Raw genomic sequence first — 21,378 nt, forward strand, 5'->3', positions numbered from 1 at the left:
CACCTCTAAAAAATCTACAGGGTGGTCCAAAAGTCTGTCAACATTTGAATAATGCCGGTAGGAAGATAAAAATTGACACACATGTCTGAAGTGTCATGGGACTTAATTGAAACCAAAAACGAGTGCAAAAACTGGCCAACAGATGGTGCTGGACAGTAACAAGTCAGTGACTGCGCACGAGATTCGTGTATAAAATGAGCTGTAGCGAGAGAGGGAGTCAGATAATCCCTAAGCCTGACTGATAAACAGCTACTGGAAGGTACAACTTTTATGCAGGATGGCGCTCAATCTCATATTGTTAAAGGTGTGAAACATCTCCTGCGCATATCGTTTGGTGAGCATCGCGTGCTGAGCCGCCACGTCCTTCACGCTCGGCCGCCCATGTCCCCCGTCCTCATTGCCTGTAATTACTGGCTGTGGGGTTACCTGAAGTCGCGACTCTACTACGATAGCCCGACCTCATTAGTGACGCTGGTATTGTTGATAAATGGCCGATATGTTGAGCATTTGCTATATACTAATTATTGGTTTTCTATCTTATGGAGCGTCACCTGTCGATCATTTTGTGCACTGTTTTTTGCTTTCAGTACAACCACATGGGATTTCAAGCATCTGCGTCAATTTTTATCTCACTATCTACGTTATTGCATGAAGTATTTAATTTTAGAATGTTAATGGACTGCCGGCCGGAGTGGCCGAGCGATTGTAGGCGCTACAGTTTGGAACCGCGCGATCGCTACGGTCGCAGGTTCGAATCCTGCCTCGGGCATGGATATGTGTGATGTCCTTAGGTTAGTTAGGTTTAAGTAGTTCTAAGTTCTAGAGGACCGATGACCTCAGCAGTTAAGTCCCATAGTATTCAGAGCCATTTGAACCTTTTTTTTTTTTTTTGTTAATGGACTTTTGGGTCGCAATGTATATATAAACATGCCTCTCCCCACCAGTTTAAGGGATGTGAGATCACGAAAACGAGGTATGATATGTATTTCATAGTAGAATTAAGCTGCCGGATTGCTAATTTACATTAGTTTTAACATAAAGAATTTTTCCTTTGTATATTAAATTGATCATAATGTTTATTAATGTAGTAGCATCTACATCTGAGTCAACTATTCCTTCCACAACTCGTTCTGCCGTTTTAGCAAAATAAAATTTTTTCTCAATTTAAAACAGCTGTGAAATGATATGTAAAACGTCTGATCTTAAAGAAATCTTTGTGCTGATTCTGAAACTGGTCTTAGATTTCGTGAATCTGTAATATTTCCGAATTTATGCAGCACTTAATATTATGATTAATATTTTGTTAATATTAATTGACCTGTTACGTTTGGGTTGCAGTTGTATGTTCAAAACATTATTTTTTGTACTCTTAGTATTAGTTGAAAGAATGTTACTTTTGAAACACAACTTTTTCTGTTAATACGTGACACAGTTTTGGAATTGGCGAAACGAGTAGATTTCTCACGAACCCTATTATTCTATTATGATTTTTAGTTTTTATAGCTCCTCAGTTCATGGCAGCAAAAACAGGCCCATGAATTCAATTGTTTCGAAATATGAATTTCTTACAGAAACCTAAAACACAATTTCGGAAGGGTTCTATGGTACATACAGAATCAGCAAGTAGTCAGCAATGTTGAACTTACAAATGGAAATATAGAATTTACTCAATAATAATTTAGGTTACGGTCAAAGAATCTGTCGTTAGGTGTCGCGACTGACTTCACTTCATTAATTGATAATCGATTATGGAATTATATCGCTCTCCACATATATTGGCATACTCCCCATCGCCCCCTCCCCCCCTCCTCCAGATTTAGTGGTAAAATGGGTCAGTGGATAGCCCATTAAAAACCGAACATAAATAAAGAATGAAAACAGGAACAAGGTGTACCGAACTGGAAGAAAAGAAGCAAAATCGAAACAATGAACGGTCCAAGCTCAAGATGTACAACATCGAGCGAAATTGAATAGCGACGACGTCGTAGCTCTGTGGTTACGGTGTTGCACTGTGAACAGGTACGCCTTCTTCCAATGTTCATGCATGGTCCATGTTCAGTTTCTGACGGTCTATCCCCTATCCGGTTATCCACTGGGCCATCTTACCACAAAATCTGGGGGCTGAGGGGGGGGGGGGGGGGAGGGGCGGTGGGGAATTACCCTTGTCAGCAAGTCACCGTACATTGCATGGCAGAGGATACGTAGTACCAATATTATCGATATTCTTTCCTGAGGTGTTCGCGTACTGAGCAAGGGTAAAATGACTTTCTGTATGCCGTAGCACGCACCCTAATCTCCGTTATGTTACTCTCATGATCCCTACGCAAGATGTGTGGCGATGGCAGCATAATGGTCGCACACTCTTCGAATACAAGCTCTCCAAATTTACTCGACAGGGCCTCGAGCGAACTACGTAGTGTTTCTTCCAAAGATTCACATTTGATTTCCCCGAGCATATCTCCTACACTATCGTATGGGCGCTACTGACCCGTTATACTCCTGACTGCACGCCTTTGAATTTTTATGATATCTGTTATCAGGTTGTAATTTAACCGCATGTCTGCATTTCTCTATCTGAGTGAATCTTCTTAATATTATCTACCAAATCTTCTCAAAAAAGATTACCAAATAAACTAATTCCTAACTTAAACTCGTGTACTATGCAAAACTCTCACTCTACTGAATTATACAGAAACTTAGTATGATTTGCTCAATACTGCCTACAGATTGAAGCTAACCGTTTCTATAAAAATGCAATGCTGCCCTGAATGTAACCTGATTTCTGAAATAAATGCGCAACTGAACTTACAAAGAAATTCCTGCTTCTAAACTGTACTTTCACTTACCTCGTGGCTTGAAAAATATTTTTTGCAGATTTTTCGAAAGTAATGCCAGCGTACAGCAGCAAAGCAACATTAAGAAAAGACGACTGAAAATTCTGTAACACAAAGTGCAACGTGCGTATATACATAATAAACGGAATGAAGGGTGGGAATTTTAACTGGTAAGAAATGACTTGTGGCAAAATTCAAATGAAACTCTATATTCAAAAGTAATGCTTTGAAAACAAGCGAATGTTCACATAGTAGTTACATAACATGACTTCAAGAAATAACTTTAAGCAGCGGGAATCTCATCTTTCTATCAGAGCAGTCCGTATATCCATTACTTCAATCTCAGTAACACAGAACAGTGCTACGCGTTTGCGTGCTTACCTCATTCTCTAATAATCTCCTTAGCTTCTCTCTCCATAATTGCATCAGAAATATTCGTACACCAATTCCATTAATCTCATATCACACTTATGAGCATCTTCAAAAAACGTCTGCTACTCAACAATGGCAACTTAGAATGCCTGTAACTTTGCAAGTGCTCTCATCCAGAGGTGGCGTAGCAACACAAAGATATTGTAGCAATAATCAAAGATTACTTCAGCTACAAGGTTTTGCGTTTTGTGAGCTATGTATATCGGTATTTACGTGAGAAACCGAATTTACCGAGCCACCAAAATAATAATCATACCTCACAATGCCTATTTGAAAAGAATTACAACTACTGGGACAGTATAGAATCGGCCGCACTGTCATCTCATATAAGTTTTCCTTTACAGATGCAGTGCATTTTCTAACAGTCCTTCCAACAAATCTAAGTCCTCCATTAGCCATCCCTAATGCAGATTTTACTTGTCCCTCCCATTACACAGCACTTCATACTGTAATTATCGCCCAATGCCGGGCTGGAAACCCGTACTGTTTTGTCAGGCTACATACCGAGGACGCATATAGCATCGTTAGACACAATAAAACAGTATTCAAGATTATTCCATTTATCACTCAGAATACAAGTCGTTGTTGTGTCTTCTGTCACGACATAATCCAGAGAGGAATCCAACAACGGACTCACAGCTGCCGACGGCGCTGCATCAACTCGGAGAGGAAGTCGGTGACAGCCAAGTGTAGCGATTTGCCACCGGCTCGAGCAGAAGGCGTGCCCCGTAGGTAGCCGTGCTTGGAGATGGCGGTGACCGCGACGTGTGTGCTTAAATCGCACGCTGTTTCGCGCAGTACTCAATTCCTCCCAGATCACGGCCCACGTCGTCCCATCAGGTGGACGGCGATGTCGGATGCCGTGACGTCATGCTGCATACTACACCTGGCTTGCCGGCACGGTAGGCCCTCAGATTCGTGCGATGCTAGAGTTTTAGGGCACCTTCTGCCCTGGGCCGGAACCGCGTTGGTAGACCCCTGGATCAGTGCTGGCTGCTGTGCTGACTTCAGTACTGGACGCTGGGCTGCATTATCCTTGCCTATGGATCTCTGGTCTTCTCATAAGACAGCAAGCGTAAGACCAACACTAGAACAATCTCACAGACAAGATGTTACCATACTACACTACTGGGCATTAAAATTGCTTCACTGCGAAGATGACGTGTTACAGCCGGACAGTGTGGCCGAGTGGTTCTAGGTGCTTCAGTCCGGAACCGCGCGATCGCTACGGTCGCAAGTTCGAATCCTGCCTCGGGCATGGATGTGTGTGATGTCCTTAGGTTAGTTAGGTTTAAGTAGTTCTAAGTTCTAGGGGACTGATGACCTCAGATGTTAAATCCCATAGTGCTCAGAGCCATTTGATTTTTTTTGACGTGCTACAGACCCGAAATTTAACCGACAGGAAGAAGATGCTGTGATATGCAAATGATTAGCTTTTCAGAGCATTCAGACAAGGGTGGCGCCGGTGACGACACCTACAACGTGCTGACATGAGGAAAGTTTCCAACCGATTTCTCATACACAAACAGCAGTTGATCGGCGTTGCCTGGTGAAACGTTGTTGTGATGCCTCGTGTAAGGAGGAGAAATGCGCACCATCACGTTTCCGACGTTGATAAAGGTCGGATTGTAGCCTATCGCGATTGCGGTTTATCGTATCGCGACATTGCTGCACGCGTTGGTCGAGATCCAATGACTGTTAGCAGAATATGGAATCGGTGGGTTCAGGAGGGTAATACGGAACGCCGTGCTCGATCCCAACGCCCTTGTATCACTAGCAATCGAGATGACAGGCATCTTATCCTCATGGCTGTAACGGATCGTGCAGCCACGTCTCGATCCCTGAGTCAACAGATGGGGACGTTTGCAAGACAACAACCATCTGTACGAACAGTTCGACGACGTTTGCACCAGCATGGACTATCAGCTCGGATACCATGGCTGCGGTTACCCTTTACGCTGCATCACAGACAGGAGCGCCTGCGATGGTGTACTCAACGACAAACCTGGGTGTACGAATGGCAAAACGTCATTTTTTCGGATGAATCCGGCTTCTGTTTACTGCATCACGATGGTCACATCCGAGTTTGGCGACATCGCGGGGAACGCACATTGGAAGCGTGTATTCGTCATCGCCATACTGGCGTATCACCCGGCGTGATGGTATGGGGTGCCATTGGTTACACGTCTCGGTCACCTGTTGTTCGCATTGACGGCACTTTGAACAGTGGACGTTACATTTCAGATGTATTACGACCCGTGGCTCTACCCTTCATTCGATCCCTGCAAAACCCTACATTTCAGCAGGATAATGCACGACCGCATGTTGCAGGTCCTGTACAGGCCTTTCTGGATACAGAAAATGTTCGACTGCTGCCCTGGCCAGCACATTCTCCAGATCTCTCACCAATTGAAAACGTCTGGTCAATGGTGGCCGAGCAACTGGCTCGTCACAATACGCCAGTCACTACTCTTGATGAACTGTGGTATCGTGTTGAAGCTGCATGGGTAGCTGTACCTGTACACGCCATCCAAACTCTGTCTGACTCAATGCCCAGTCGCATCAAGGCCGTTATTACGGCCACAGGTGGTTGTTCTGGGTACTGATTTCTCAGGATCTATGCAACCAAATTGCGTGAAAATGTAATCACATGTCAATTCTAGAATAATATATTTGTCCAATGAATACCCGTTTATCATCTGCATTTCTTCTTGGTGCAGGAATTTTAGTGGCCAGTAGTGTATAAGAGATTCGAGTGCGAGCAACATGAACGCCACCGATCCTACAGATCGAGTGCTCCAGGGTAGTGCGGCGTGGAATATTTATGTCATCGAGGAGGGGCTCTGCTCCACGACATCATTCGGAATGACCAAATCGATTCTGCTCTTCTCGAGTCATCAGTGGTCTTCATTTCCTCTACATTTGCTTAACAAATTTGTTATTTTATCTTTTCTGGTCAGTCAGACCCCTGCTAAGCGACGTTGCTTCCTACCTAGTGTCTCTTATATAGTGTTACGAGACTTACAAAGGCAGATCGGTCTGCACTCTTCTAACCGTTTTGTGCTGAGTTCACTCGCAGTCACACCCAGCAGTGTTGAGATTGCTGTCTCTCTTACCGAGCAACGATGTTGATATGTTTATCCTTCCCTGATAGTGGCTGTTCGTACTTCCGCATGACTGAGTAACGCGGGTTTTTCGAAGTTAAAAAAAAATTTTATTTTCCTTTTCCTTACTAATTTGTCACATAAAATTAATATCACCTTAATTTACTTACACAACGTGACGTTCTCAAGTTGTTCGCCACTAATCTTTTAGTCAGACATTGTCAGTTTCTTCCTATTTGTTATTTTATCTGCATTTAAAGAAATCTGCCATTCTTATTACTAAGAGGAAATTTTCTGGAAGTTTATTTGCAGTTCATTACGACCGACCAAACACATTAATTACCTGCAGCCAACGGCAGCGCTAGTAAACAGTCTTATAGTTGCTCGTAGCATGTATAAAGATTTGTCATCGAGTTTGTAACTCTTGTGGTGGGTAATGAATGAAGTGGTGGTACAATCGGTTCTATAGGACCAATTACAAATTAAATTAAAAGAAACGGTGAAATCCCATTGATGATACATTAGTGAAGGTAACAACGGATCTTCACCTCTAACAGTTACTTCCTGTCTCTACCTACATATAAGTATTTTCTTATCTGGAACGATTTACCTGTCTCGCTAACCGTGGCAGCGTAGAAGATTGGAACCTGTAGCAGGTCTTTCAACCGAAAAGTGTATGTAGAATTAGGGACAGGAGGAAGATTACAAACAAGTAACAGATAGAAAAAAAATTCTATCAGTTTCTGTAAATTGTCTCAATAAGACGAAACGAAATAGATGTGGCATTTAATGTGTGGAAAAACCACCAATCGACAATGTAGGATTGTCAGTGGTGATAGTTGATAGCCTTTTCTCCAAGACAAAAGAATTTATATAAAGGAGAATACAAGTGATAAATGAACAAGTTCGTCCAATCCCCTCGAGAGTTCTAACTGGGCAAAGGGCGCGTAAAACTACTCTGAGGAAAAGAGCGGAGACGTTGATTGACCATGAGAGTAATCGTGACTAATTGCAAAGGGTAGTGTGTGCAGAAAGCTTGTCAAAACCGCCTCAGAGTGCTGTTGGCAGTCGGCTCGCAGCGCAGATTGTGGCTGTACGTGGTCGCGAAATCCGCGGTAATCGAGCACAACTTCTAGTGACAAGACCGAAGTGGTATCGTCATTAAATTCGGCACGTCCGACTTTAAGGTGATGTAGATTAGAACACGCTGTAAGCTGTCAGCAGACTTCTGCGATAATCTTCACGAGCGATCGACACGCACAGACGAGACGAAAGACTGTGTACGAGTGGGCTGGAGACCGTTTATCCGCCTATTTTATCACCTTGCTAGAGTTCCTGCATCCCTGAAACATAGACTGCAGAGCCAACCTTACAAGGGAGGCTGTGCTGATATCTCCCGCTGCTTCTCTGCTGTGGGGATTAGAGTCTCTTCCAAGGTGTGAATTTGGATACTACACCGTGGCGTCAGCTCGAAGGCACTGAGCAAAAACGTGTTGCTGCACGACAACGTGGCCACGGAGCAAAACGGCTTTTGTTTTCTTTTGAGATTCTTTTAACAACATGCTTTGCGAGTATCCCAAATTCATTCTGACCTTATCATCCGATGATCCCACACTTTTTCAACACATTGTTTTGAATTGGATCTCGAATAAAATTCATGTAAAAGGGCAAATTTGCGTATTAACTTTTTCAGCACACATGATACGCACGCAGTCGACCCGTAGTTGTTCTCATTGCATTCGTAATTCACGTTATGTATGAATGTACGGTTGGAATTCAAATTAACCGATTGTACTCTCTCTTTGTATGGGCCAGACGCAACGGCTACCACTGCTTCTCCACGCGCGAGTGGAGGTTCCCTGGATGAGTTTATCGTTTATATACACTGGTCCTGTCTGACAGCTCGTTTATATTTACTGTGAACATCAGAGGTACTGTTAGGCTTTCTAGGGCCACGGCCGTCATTTCTTTTGTTTTTGTGCGAGATTCGTCTTCCATATAGCGTAGTGGACCCTGTTAGCAAAATATTCCTCGAGTCTTAAAAAATCTAGGAAGTTGAAATCTACCCGTTCACTTGTATCTGTTGTTAGCAAATTGTGTACGAATAAAGTAACCTGTGTTATACTAGTAGTTTTTCCTTAATTCGTATTTATTCTTCCTCCAGGAACGTCGTAGTGTTTACATTTAGAATGTGTTCTAGGATCCTACAACAGACCAACGTCAGCAAAGTGGTTCTACAGATCCATGTATCCGTTCTCGTACCCTTTTTATAAACAGGAGTGTCCTGCCCTCTCTTCAATTCACACGAGAATATTCACTGTGCAAAATATTCTCAATAACCGTGAGTTCGGAAAGGAGCTAACTCCACGGCGTATTCGGTGTAAACTCTAAATGGAATTCAGTCAGCCCTTCAGCTCTCTTCACATTAAGTAGTCTTAACTATTTTTGAATATCGTCCGTCCATGTATATGATTCGAGAGAGACCCTGTCCCACCACAGAACGTCGTAAAAATATTACATGTGAGTGGTATCTGAAATTACCGAAATGTTATGGCTGTCAAGGCTGGTTTAAGATAACCTTTAGCACTGATTAAATACCGAGCCTCTGTTCAGAAATATGTGCTCCCATTCTTTAAACTTATTATTTTGCTTCCGCATAATACACACATCAAAAAAAGTTTTGCGTCACCTCGGTTCCCACAGTTCCGGAACCTGTACAGAAAATTGGAATAGAGATCAACATAAACACGATTTCCGCCCTTTTTATTAATCATGAAAACCGCACATTACATGTTGTACCACCATCCAGCGATGCCTTCAGAGCTGGTGGTCCAGATTGCTGCATACACCGGTACCTCTTAATACCCAGTAGCACGTCCTCTTGCATTGATGCATGCCTGTATTCGTCGTGACATACTATCCACAAGTTCATCAAGGCACTGCTGGTCCAGATTGTCCCACTCCTCAACAGATATTTGGCGTAGATCCCTCAGAGTGGTTGGTGGGTCACGTCGTCCATAAACAGCCGTTTTCAATCTACCCAGGCATTTTCGATAGCGTTCATGTCTGGAGAACATGCTAGCCACTCTAGTCGAGCGATGTGTTATCCTGAAGGAAGTCATTCACAAGATGTGCACGATGGGGACGCGAATTGTCGTCCATGAAGACGAATGCCTCGCCAACATGCTGCCGATATGGTTGCACTATCGGTTGGAGGATAGCATTCACGTATCTTATAGCCGTTACGGCGCCTTCCATGACCACCAGCGATGTACGTCGGCCCCACATAATGCCACCCCAAAACATCATGGAACCTCAACCTTGCTGGACTCGCTGGACAGTGTGTCTAAGACGTTCAGCCTGACCGGGTTGCCTCCAAATACGTCTCCAACGATTGTCTGGTTGAAGACATATGCGACACTCATCGGTGAAGAGAACGTGATGCCAATTCTGAGCGATCCGTTCAGCAGGTTGTTGGGCCCATCTGTACCGCGCTGCATGGTGTCGTGGTTGCAAAGATGGACCTCGCCATGGACGTCGGGAGTGAAGTTGCGCATCATGCAGCCTATTGCGCACAGTTTGAGTCGTAACACGACGTCCTGCGGCTGCACGAAAAGCATTATCCAACATGGTGGCTTTGCTGTCAGGGTTCCTCCGAGCTATAATCCATAGGTAATGGTCATCCACTGCAGTCGTAGCCCTTGGGCGGCTTGAGCGAGGCATGTCGTCGACAGTTCCTGTCTCTCTGTACCGCCTCCATGTCCGAACATCATCGCTTTGGTTCACTCCGAGATGCCTGGACACTTCGCTTGTTTAGAGCCCTTCGTGGCACAAAGTAACAATGCGGACGCGATCGAACCCCGGTATTGACTGTCTAGGCATGGTTAAACTGCAACCAACAAGAGCCGTGTACCTCCTTCTTGGTGAAATGACTGGAACTGATTGGCTGTCGGACCCCCTCCGTCTAATAGGCGTTGCTCATGCACGGTTGTATACATCTTTGGGCGGGTTTAGTGACATCTCTGAACAGTCAAAGCTTCTGTGTCTGTGATCCACTATCCACAGTCAACATCTGTCTTCAGGAGTTCTGGGAACCGGGATGATGCAAAACTTTTTTTGATGTGTGTATGTGTATCTCTTGCTAGAGAAGAAAGCTCCTGTGGAGAAGTTTTTTCTGTGGCTGCGAATTAAACTTGGGTTTTTAAAAGTCCACCTTCTGCAAAGTACGTTTTTCTTTTTTTCTACTCTCCACCCAAAGATGTTTTAAGATGTATGTGACATCTTCAGTGTCTGTCAATTTATTTTTGGAATAAATATTATACGATGTACCTTATTGGCCGGCCGGTGTGGCCGAGCAGTCCTATGCGCTTCAGTTCTTTTTTTCTACTCTCCACCCAAAGATGTTCCAAGATGTATGTGACATCTTCAGTGTCTGTCGATTTATTTTTGGAATAAATATTATACGATGTACATTGTTGGCCGGCCGGTGTGGCCGAGCGGTTCTAGGCGCTTCAGTTTGGAACCGCGCGACCGCTGCGGTCGCAGGTTCGAATCATGCCTTGGGCATGGATGTGTGTGATGTCCTTAGGTTAGTTAGGTTTAAGTAGTCCTAAGTTCTAGAGGACCGATGACCTTAGATGTTAAGTCCCATAGTGCTCAGAGCCATTTGATCCATTTTTGTACGTTATTGATTTTTATATTTTTGGCCTGTAAACTATAGCAGACACATTAACTGTGAAGATGTAACTGTGCAGGTTGGCTTGATTTTATGTTTTTTTTATGGGCTAATGGGTAATGGCTAATAAAATTTCATTTCACTTAATTGAACACTAACAAATGCTAAGCAATTTAATCTTTGAGCACATCCTGACCTGCATAATAGGAGGTAACCGTTGTTACAATTTTCTACTGTCACTAAATTGTAGTCGTCACCATTATAAGGAGTAACTTGTACGTATTGTCTCGATTGTAAATTGTTATAGCTTAAGTTAAAAAGAAAAATGTTTTGTTACAAATTTAGGTCTCTGAACAGAACAAAATTTCGCGACGGACTTCATAGCACTATGGCACAAAATAAAAGTTTTTTCGAAGTATATTCGGTAAACTGCGAATTCTTTCATCACCAGCTTTTTAGGTGGAGCTATACTTCCCAACTGTGACATATTAAATTTTGTGCCGAACTGGGACTCGAACCCAAGTTTCCCGCTTATTGCAAGCAGTCGCCTTACCATTTGGGCTATCCAAGCACGCTCCCCAGACTGACCCAAACTTCCACACGTCACGCTGCCCATATCCTTATGTCGTAGTCTAATCTGTCACCGCGTCTAAGCTGTCATCGATAGGTAGCATAGCTATGCTGAGTACAATTGATGCTACAAGAATTCGAAATTTAGTGAATATATTTTGCAAAATATTTCGACAGCTGTAGATCGTGAAGTAAAATACGAACAAAATAAAATGACGCAACTTAATGGTTGGGAAAGTCTGATCTACGTTGTACTTTGCGGGGGAAGCACTAGGACACTCGGCCAGAGAGAAGGAGCACTCTGGCATAGCTAAACGGGTTAAACATTGAAGCACGAATAAAAACTTTTCAGAAGTGCGTTGACATATTGTAGAAAAACATATTGTAAAGACACGCTATGGCTGAACTCAAATTTTTTGAAAGAAAAGTAAAACAGATCGCGAAAACAGAACTAACTGAACTATATGTGTTATTACTAATCATAATTTAAACGAGTAACTATCAGACCAACAGAGTATTTTGGTTGCTCAGCTGCTTCGCTTAGCAATGTGCTTCGTACTGTGCGAGGGTATGTCAACAAATGTTTTTTTAGGAGAACTTTGTTAACAATTTGCAGCAAAAAATCTGTTGGAGACATTGTTTTACAAGTTAGTAACAACGTACAGCAGACAAGACCAGAACAGAACATTCAAATAAAACTCTTCTGTGCATTTGTAATTCATAGCGTGGTTTTATAAAGCGTAACTACAAATGCAGAGCTCCCTGTTCATAACTTTACTAGACCAATGATGTGTGCCGGCCGAAGTGGCCGCGCGGTTCTGGCGCTGCAGTCTGGAACCGCGAGACCGCTACGGTCGCAGGTTCGAATCCTTCCTCGGGCATGGATGTGTGTGATGTCCTTAGGTTAGTTAGGTTTAACTAGTTCTAAGTTCTAGGGGACTAATGACCTCAGCAGTTGAGTCCGATAGTGCTCAGAGCCATTTGAACAATTTTTTGAACAAATGATGTGTGCAGTGCTCCACTCTAGATATATGCAGTTCCAACACAACTGCGTCTTATGCAGGTCCTTCAGACCAAGATTTTACGAATCATAATCAATGCTCCACCAAACACACGTTCTGTGGACGAGCACAATGAATTCCACCTCGAGACCATCCTCGAGATATTCAAGAAACTCGCCCCACGCGTGTACATGAACTAGAGCCATTCGAACAATACCTTCATTCTTACCTGAGAAACCACGAACAACCAAATGTAGAAGCGTAACAGACCAAAGACTCTCTTTAACAGTGTCAACTGAGTACTTCTGTATAGTTCAAACTGAGAACCACACATACCATTAGGTCGGCGATTTTTTGTATCATAAAATGCTTGACTGCCTCTGCCATTTGTACTATCAAAACAGCAAACGCCGGACGGGGTGGCCGAGCGGTTCTAGTCGCTGCAGTCTGGAACCGCGCGACCGCTACGGTCGCAGGTTCGAGTCCTGCCTCGGGCATGGATGTGTGTGATGTCATTAGGTTAGTTCGGTTTAAGTAGTTCTAAGTTCTTGGGGACTGATGACCTCAGATGTTAAGTTCAAAATGGTTCAAATGGCTCTGAGCACTATGGGACTAAACTTCTGAGGTCATCAGTCCCCTAGAACTTAGAACTACTTAAATCTAACTAACCTAAGAACATCACACACATTCATGCCCTAGGCAGGATTCGAATCTGCGACCGTAGCGGTTGCGCGGTCCCAGACTGAAGCGCCTAGAACCGCTTGGCCACTCTGGCCGGCAGATGTTAAGTCCCATAGTGCTCAGAGCCATTGGCACCATTTGAAAACAGAAAACAACCGGACACCTCATGACAGCTGACAACACAAAAATCACATTCAAATCTCAGACGACAAATTACACTGAGCAGTTAATTTCATAATCAAATGGACCACTGTGATGACGATCTTGGTATGTTACAGGCCCGAGACGAGACGATTGTTGTGGACCCAGGAGACACCGTCGGTTCCCAGCAGCAACGGTAACTTTCCTATCACTAACAGTCTTTCCACTCTGCATGAACTGTCGCTGTTAGCTGTACATTTCCGCCAGCAACCCTAACACCCGTCCAGACGGTTGCAGAAGTTTTGTTTTCCCACGATTCAACATCCTAGATGGAACCATACTAATTGGTGATCGCACCCACACCTACGGACAGTATCACAAACCCGCATCGTGTGATACCCCGATTGAAATGCTAACCCTTTTTACAATGATGGCAGTACAACTTCGTGTGATGGTCACCTTGCAAGCCCACTTTTTCTCGAATGCACTCTTTTAATGTTCATAGATACTCACAGTTATGTCAGTCACGTATTACTTACATTGGTTCAAAACTATTACACAGTCATAAATAGCATTATTGCTTTCAATTCAAAACCACCAATGGTCAATTTGCTCTGAAAAACTGGATATTGCAGCAATCCATAACACTGTGCTGTATGGCTAAAACGTCTCTGACGGCAATACCATTATTACTTCTCTTCGTTGTGGCAACTGCAACTTGCGACGTGAAACGTTTCTTATACGAATGTAAGCAGATGGAACATTTATATCTATGGAAATTTTTCTCTATAGTTGGATCCCAAGAACAAGTGTTACGTGATAATGACTATCATCGCTGTTAGCGCTTGCACGTCCAAATGTATGTCTACAAACAGACCATTTCAAAGTAAATCCAAAACTCCATGTTGCGACAAGACTTTAGTGTCGTAAGAGCGCCTAAACAATATTGCATGAAACGATTTACTGTTGAAACACAAGGTAAACGATAACCAGTGATGTCTTGTACTCATAAACGGAAGAAGAAAAACATTTAAATATTAAGGCATTCGTAGACCTTAGGCAGGGGCAAAATGCAGTACAGAAATAATGCTGGAGATCTGAACTTTCTCAGTGATTTTTATCACTCTGAATTTACTTCGTTGCTTTTGCACCACCTTCGAACTTGCCTATGCTGCATTTTATATTTTAGAACATTACTTCACATTATACTTCTCGTGAGCACATGCAATTTTACCTGTTTTTATATTAAAAATTACCAAGCACACTTTTTTTAGTGCTCATTGGTATGATTACCATACGTTTCCAGATGGCTGAAACATGCATTTTTTAAGAGATCTTACCAGCAGCTCATGCGTGCAATTAGTGGTTAGTTTCAGTATGACTGGAGCTACGGGAACAGCTGGAAACGAGATCCCCAGTCTGGAGCTCTTGCGGCGTAATTGTGCAGACAAGCGGCGGTAACTTAAGAATGAGAGCCTTGACTCTGCGAGAAACACTCAACAAATATAACTGAAACGTTTCCCACTGGCGAACGTTTCTCTACACTACTGAGCGAACACGTGTGTAGAGTCCTTGCATATAGCTGGTGGTTAGATGCGCAATAAACAGGGCACGCTTGGGGAGAGCGTTAGTGGTGGAGGTTACGGGAAAGCACTGTAGAAGAAACGCTGAGCGCTGCAGGAATGAAAGTGCCGTTCCAAACTGAACTCTTCTCCATGTCCACACTTGCCTGGTGAAGATTCAAAAAGGGCTGTCACATCTGCTTTGGTTAGTATCTAAAAAGAATGCCGCTCAAAACGCAAGAAAAAGAGCGATTTTTTTTTTCGCCTTGATTATAACCATTTGAAATTTTCAGAGAAGCGTCATAAGTGGCTAATTTTGAATAAAACCTACACATTTCTATTGTTGCCGTATTAAAATTTGCTTCTTTTGCCAAAACCCAGTGGAGTTTACACTGTCTGCAGCTCGTGGTCGTGCGGTAGCGTTCTCGCTTCCCGCGCCCGGGTTCCTGGGTTCGATTCCCGGCGGGGCCAGGGATTTTCTCTGCCTTGTGATGACTGGGTGTTGTGTGCTGTCCTTAAGTTAGTTAGGTTTAAGTAGTTCTAAGTTCTAGGGGACTGATGACCATAGATGTTAAGTCCCATAGTGCTCAGAGCCATTTGAATCATTTTTTTGAGTTTACACTACATCACCTCACTAATATGTTGTACAGACGCAGTTTTGAGTGAATTCTGAAACGGTGGTTTATTAAGCTTATTACTCGAGGAACTGAGGAAAAGTAAGGTCAGTAGCTTATGAAAAAGCACATCCCCGGAACAAAAATAAATGTGTCGTGTCTGCACTTACGTTGTTCCAAAACCCATAGCATTTCTCGTTTCACCAGCCACCAATGGCCCTTAATAACCATATAGCAAAATATTTTCTTCTTTGCATGGTATATTTTCCAAGATCTCGTTTTGATATCTCAAACAATTTATGTAATAACAGGAATGTTGTGGATATTTCTCTCTGACTTTATTGCTGGCGCGCACAATCGCAAGAGAGTGTTCTAAATCAGATCAATATTCTTGATATTGGTGACAGATAGAGACCTCCATCGAAGTCTAAAGAAAAATTCGTTATCTTCGCTAAATTTCACGTGTAACAACATATTATGTAACATACTCCAAACGCAAGGTCATAGCGACACCTATTTTCATTGCAAACTTTTTCGAATTTCACTTATCTTACTTCCATGCAAATATCACAATAACTATGACCATTAACTAAATGATGGGCACATCATCATGAATCTGACATGTAGAGCTATGCAAGTAACGCAAAAATGAAATTTTTGTACAAATACTTTCTGTAAAATCGACTGACAAAGATTGCAGGGCGCGCACCTCAGTCCTGTCACTGCCGACCGGCCGGAAGGGAGCAAACACTGTCGGCCTCCCCTCCCGAACAAACGAATGAACTCGCCCAGTGCACCATATCCTGCACGGACTCTGCGTGGCTCTGTTGCATCATTCTAAAGAAGCTTAACATCTTATTTTGGTGAGACAAGCGATCGCAAATAGCACGAATAAAGCTGCACTACTCTTATGGCAAAGGTTTCTGCAAAAGTACAATGCTTATTTTAAAGTAACATTATTTGGAGATATACATAGAAAGAAGACATTCTGATGCTCAGAAGCTATTCCTGCGAGTAGCAAGGTTAAAAGCGAGGGATGTAATTTCCTATGTTGCACTGATGACAAGTCAGGTAATGTGTTTCTGCATCGAAAAAGCTTTGGTAACAGGAACGAGTGTGTTTGCTTTGCAGTAAATCCACCAATATTGTATAAAGAGCTTGCTTTGAGGCCAGGTGCATAAAATTATTTTGTCTAGCCATTAAGCCTGAAATGAAACAATCACTGTGAGGCAGAAATAAGACATTGTTTTATATTCAATGAACGTAACTCCATCTTCTGGTGGAGTATGGGACTAAAGCTGTTCAATGTTCAATAAAAACAATACCAATCGCCGTTTTATAGGTTTATTTCTAGGTAACCGGTTTCGACGTTACACTACGTCATCTTCTGGCCTAAACTGCTCTAATCCAGTAACCTTCGAGTTACAAATATAGCAGTGCCTTTAACTGGTCTCGTAACAGCTATTACGGGCATATGTGCTCGCTGGTATTGTTTTTATTGAACATTGTTTTATATTGTGAAGGGTTGCTGAACAGTAATGCCTCCGAATTTGTTATGTGACAGCTCTTAAAGCTTTGTAAATAATATAAACGTTGTTAATATTTTACATCTTTCTTCTTTATGTACACCCTCGTTGTTTCAAACATTTTTTTGGGCTTAAGTGTATTTGTTATAATAAGTTGCAGAACGTTCTCATACTCTTAATTTGCACTTCTCCATATTTCACCCTAGTTTATCTTCCTTCTCCTACCCCTCTCACAATCATATCCCTCCACTCTAACACCTCAATCCTATCCCCAATTCCATTACTTTAAAGAACATATAACGTGGATCATTTACATCCAATTATGATGATACAACAGCACCAAACAATGTTTGGATTTAAGGACATGAAAAACAGGCGGTCTGCACTTAATTTCGCTATCTTGCAATATAACTACAGGCTATTCTTTCTAAATCAATTATTTTTTCTGAGGCAGTAATCTCCATGGAAGTAGAATGGAACTGTTTCCTCCTATTCACGCCTTTCAAGATAATTTGGTTGGCATATCCAGCCCTTCAATTAGTTTCACACGAGAATATTTCGAGATTGTTGGAGTAAACAATAGGGGAAATTACATTAATTGTTGATGATGGAAATTTGGAAATTTGTGGAAAGGTCTTATCGGACCAAACTGCTCAGACCATCGGTCCCTAAGCTTACACACTACTCCACCTAACTTAAACTAACGTGCGCTGAGGACGACACACACACACCCATGCCCGAGGGAGGACTCGAACCTCCGACGGGGGGAGCCGCGCGGACCGTGACAAGACGCTCTAGATCACTTGGCTACCCCACGCGGCTATTGACAGTGACCAGGGACTGTTATAATGATTTACATCACATTTATACATAATCAATACGCTCTTATTCCTTAGTTTAGTAAATTTCTATGTGTCTCGTGAACAAGCTAAGGACATTACAACAGCCGACAGAGCGACAGAGAAGTATGATCGTTATTCCTCGTACCACAACACTGTACGGGAGATACTTGTGTTTCACACTCAAGTAAAATGACTTTTGTGGCGACGACTTTCGGAGGCACAAAGATTTTGGAAGACTACATAACCTTCAAAATTCAATTTTTCACCCTGGCGCGCCGTAAAGGGAGAGCATTATATACAGCTCACGTGTGTTTGACGATAACTTAATTGGTAGGTCAAGTGATAAATACCACGAGTAAATAAAGAAGCCCCAAGCAGGTAAGGTTTGTAGATGGCTACCAATATTCTTTCTTGTTCGCGAGGGTCTTCTGTTCATAAGGGAGCACCTCCTGCTAGTCATCATCGATAGGTGTTAACTTATGATACACGGAGGGCCTGGCCAGAATTGAAAGTCACAGAAGTTGGAGCTCCAGATGGCCGAGCGTTTAGTCAAAATAGCATTTTTGGTGCAGATCGGGCGAGGCATGCGCTATTTATGTTTCCCTAGTTTCTAGCAAGCGATTGGCGCAGCCGAAAGAGAACAACACAACGGTAATCCGAGAGTCGTGGGGTCGAGTTTCTGTGTGGAAACTTCTTTAGTTTCAATTCTTACGTTAGTTACATCGCAAATAATATTATGTCGGACCTCCTTTTGCTCGGTTTAGTGTAGCAACACGACGTAGCATGGATTAAATGAGACGCTGGAAGTCCCCTGCAGAAACATTGATCCATGCTGCCTCTACAGCCGTCTACAATTGCAAAAGTGTTGCCGGAGCAGGATTTTCTGCACGAACTAACCTCTCGATCATGTCCCATAAATGTTCGATGGGACTCAAGTCGGGCGATCTGTGTGGCCAAATCATTCGCACGAACTGTCCAGAATGTTCTTCAAACCAATCGCCAACAACTGTGACCCGGTTACACGGTGCATTGTCATCCATAAAAATTACATCGTTGTTTGTGACAATAAAGTCCAAGTAACTGAAAATAACCATTTCCAGTCAATGATTGGTTCAGTCGGACCAGAGGACCAGTCCATTCCATGTAAACAGAGTCCTTACGATTGTGGAGCCACGACCAGCTTGCACAGTGACTTGTTGACAACTTGGGTCCATGGCTTCGTGCGGTCTGCGCCACATTCGAACCCATCTATCAGCTATTAACAACTGCAATCGGGACTCATCTGACCAGGACACGGTTTTCCAGTCGCCTAGGGTCCAACCGGTATGGTCACGAGCCGAGGAGAGGCGCTGCAAGCAATGTGCTGTTAGCAAAAGCACCCGCGTCGGTCGTCTGCTGCCATAGCCCATTAAAGCCAAATCTCGCCGCACTGTCCTAACATATGCGTTCGTCGTAAGTCCCACACTGATTTCTGCAGTTATTTCACGCAGTGTTACTTGCCTGTTACCACTGACAGCTCTACGCAAAAGCTTCTGTTCTCGGTCGTTAAGTGAAGGCTGTCGGGCACTGCGTTGTCGTGGTGAGAGATGCCTGAAATTCGGTATGCTCGGCACTTTCTTGATACTTGGATCTCGGAGTACTGAATCCTCTAACGATTTCCTAAATATAATTGCACAATCGTCTAGCTCCAACTACAATTTCGCGTCAAAGTCAGTTAATTTCCGTCGTGGGGCCATAATAAGGTCGGAAACCTTTTCATATGAATCACCTGAGTACAAATGACAGCTCCGTCAATGCACTGTCCTTCGACATCTTGTATACGCGATAAAAATGCCATCTGTATATGTACACCTCGCTATCAGATGGTTCAAATGGCTCTGAGCACATACAGACTCGACTCCACGGTCCTCTGACTACAGTTCTGTGCTCTTTCCGCAGCGCCAACCGCTTCCTGGGAACTACTCTAACATAAATGGCTTATGCCTCTCCTGAATTATGCCAAAGATGCTGTTTTTTTCTAAAAGCTTGGCCATCTGGTGCGTCCACGTCTGTCACTTTTATTTCTGGCCAAGCCCTGCATACACCATAAATTTGGAAGAAATCGGTGATAACGCGCAGACGTGGTCCCGTTCTTAGACGAAGTTAAACTCGGTATTTTAGAAATGGGAAGTATTCGAGGTAATTATCAGACTCTCAATGGAAATTCTGTATCTCAGTTACGAAACGAAATGGAATGTTGGAAAAATATTATTGAGCTCAATCACAAAATTTTTAGAAAAAAATTATTTAAGAATGCAACTATGGAAAGAGTTGTAGACTTTTAGCAGACATGACTTCACTTGGTTGCTGCTGAAATAAATTTTGTTACCTATGGTATAAAATTCGAATGTGTAAGAGATTAACAAACTTCAGCTCTGCGTAAGTCAACTAAACCGAAAAAACTATGAATACTGTAAATGCAGTTATCCAAGAAATACAACAGTCAGGTCGAAACTTCAGCTATCGTAAGAGGCCGTGTTTTGTAAAGCGACTTCAAGATGAACGAAGAAATATTTGATTTCAAGGTCCTGGCACATTAAGGTCATTAGGGAGAGTATTACATGGACGGAGGTGGATATCGGCCATGGCTTTCTTGGCTGTAGTTCGAGAGAAGCAGCAAGAAACTTGAAAGCAGGCTGAAAAAATCTGGAAGTAAAGCATATCCCTCCAGAATACGAATCCAGTGTCACTCTCCAGGGCGAAAGGAAATTTCAGTACTGATCAAAAACTTTTCTGTGATAAGTCCGCAGATACCTAGCAAGTTTTCAAATTTACTTACAGCCTAAGCTGAAAATTTCTAGTATGAGACACTTGATGACGTAAGGCAAGAAGACTGCAATGATTTTGTGGATCTACGTCAGCGCGTCTTTGCCAGGACAAAGAATTCAGAATGACTAAAACGTGAACAGGTCTTCGCAGTTGGCTGCTCACCCAAGGCACACATCTCCCAGAATTCGTAGAGGTCTTGGCAGAAACTAATGAGTTTCTGGGCTATGTATGGCGTCGAGTCCAGCACTCAGATTAGTAGCTTTTTACATCACGCGAATGTTTTAGATGCCAAATAAAACATTTATATACATACAGCGAACTTCAACTGTGTGTTTTTAAGAACACAAGCGTGTTAGCGGTGTAAGTGTAGATATTGTGATCATTGGCACATTAATATGTACCTATTTCAGTGTGCTAGTTATTTTTCTCTGCTACTACCAGTGTTGTCGTAAACACGTAATATACACTCCTGGAAATGGAAAAAAGAACACATTGACACCGGTGTGTCAGACCCATCATACTTGCTCCGGACACTGCGAGAGGGCTGTACAAGCAATGATCACACGCACGGCACAGCGGACACACCAG

General features: G+C 43.0%; 1 protein-coding gene across 2 annotated transcripts in view; it reads left to right on the top strand.

Annotated features, from left to right (window-relative positions):
• The window catches only part of LOC126483694 (glycerophosphocholine phosphodiesterase GPCPD1-like), a 269,576-nt gene that overhangs the window by 63,484 nt on the left and 184,714 nt on the right, over nucleotides 1–21,378 (top strand). For both annotated transcript variants that reach the window (XM_050106782.1, XM_050106780.1), the window contains exon 2: nucleotides 13,576–13,634. The gene's annotated coding sequence lies outside the window, so the exon portion shown is untranslated. The remainder of the gene's footprint in view (nucleotides 1–13,575; nucleotides 13,635–21,378) is intronic.

The sequence above is a fragment of the Schistocerca serialis genome, chromosome 6, assembly GCF_023864345.2.
Source record: "Schistocerca serialis cubense isolate TAMUIC-IGC-003099 chromosome 6, iqSchSeri2.2, whole genome shotgun sequence".
Lineage (NCBI taxonomy): Eukaryota > Metazoa > Arthropoda > Insecta > Orthoptera > Acrididae > Schistocerca > Schistocerca serialis.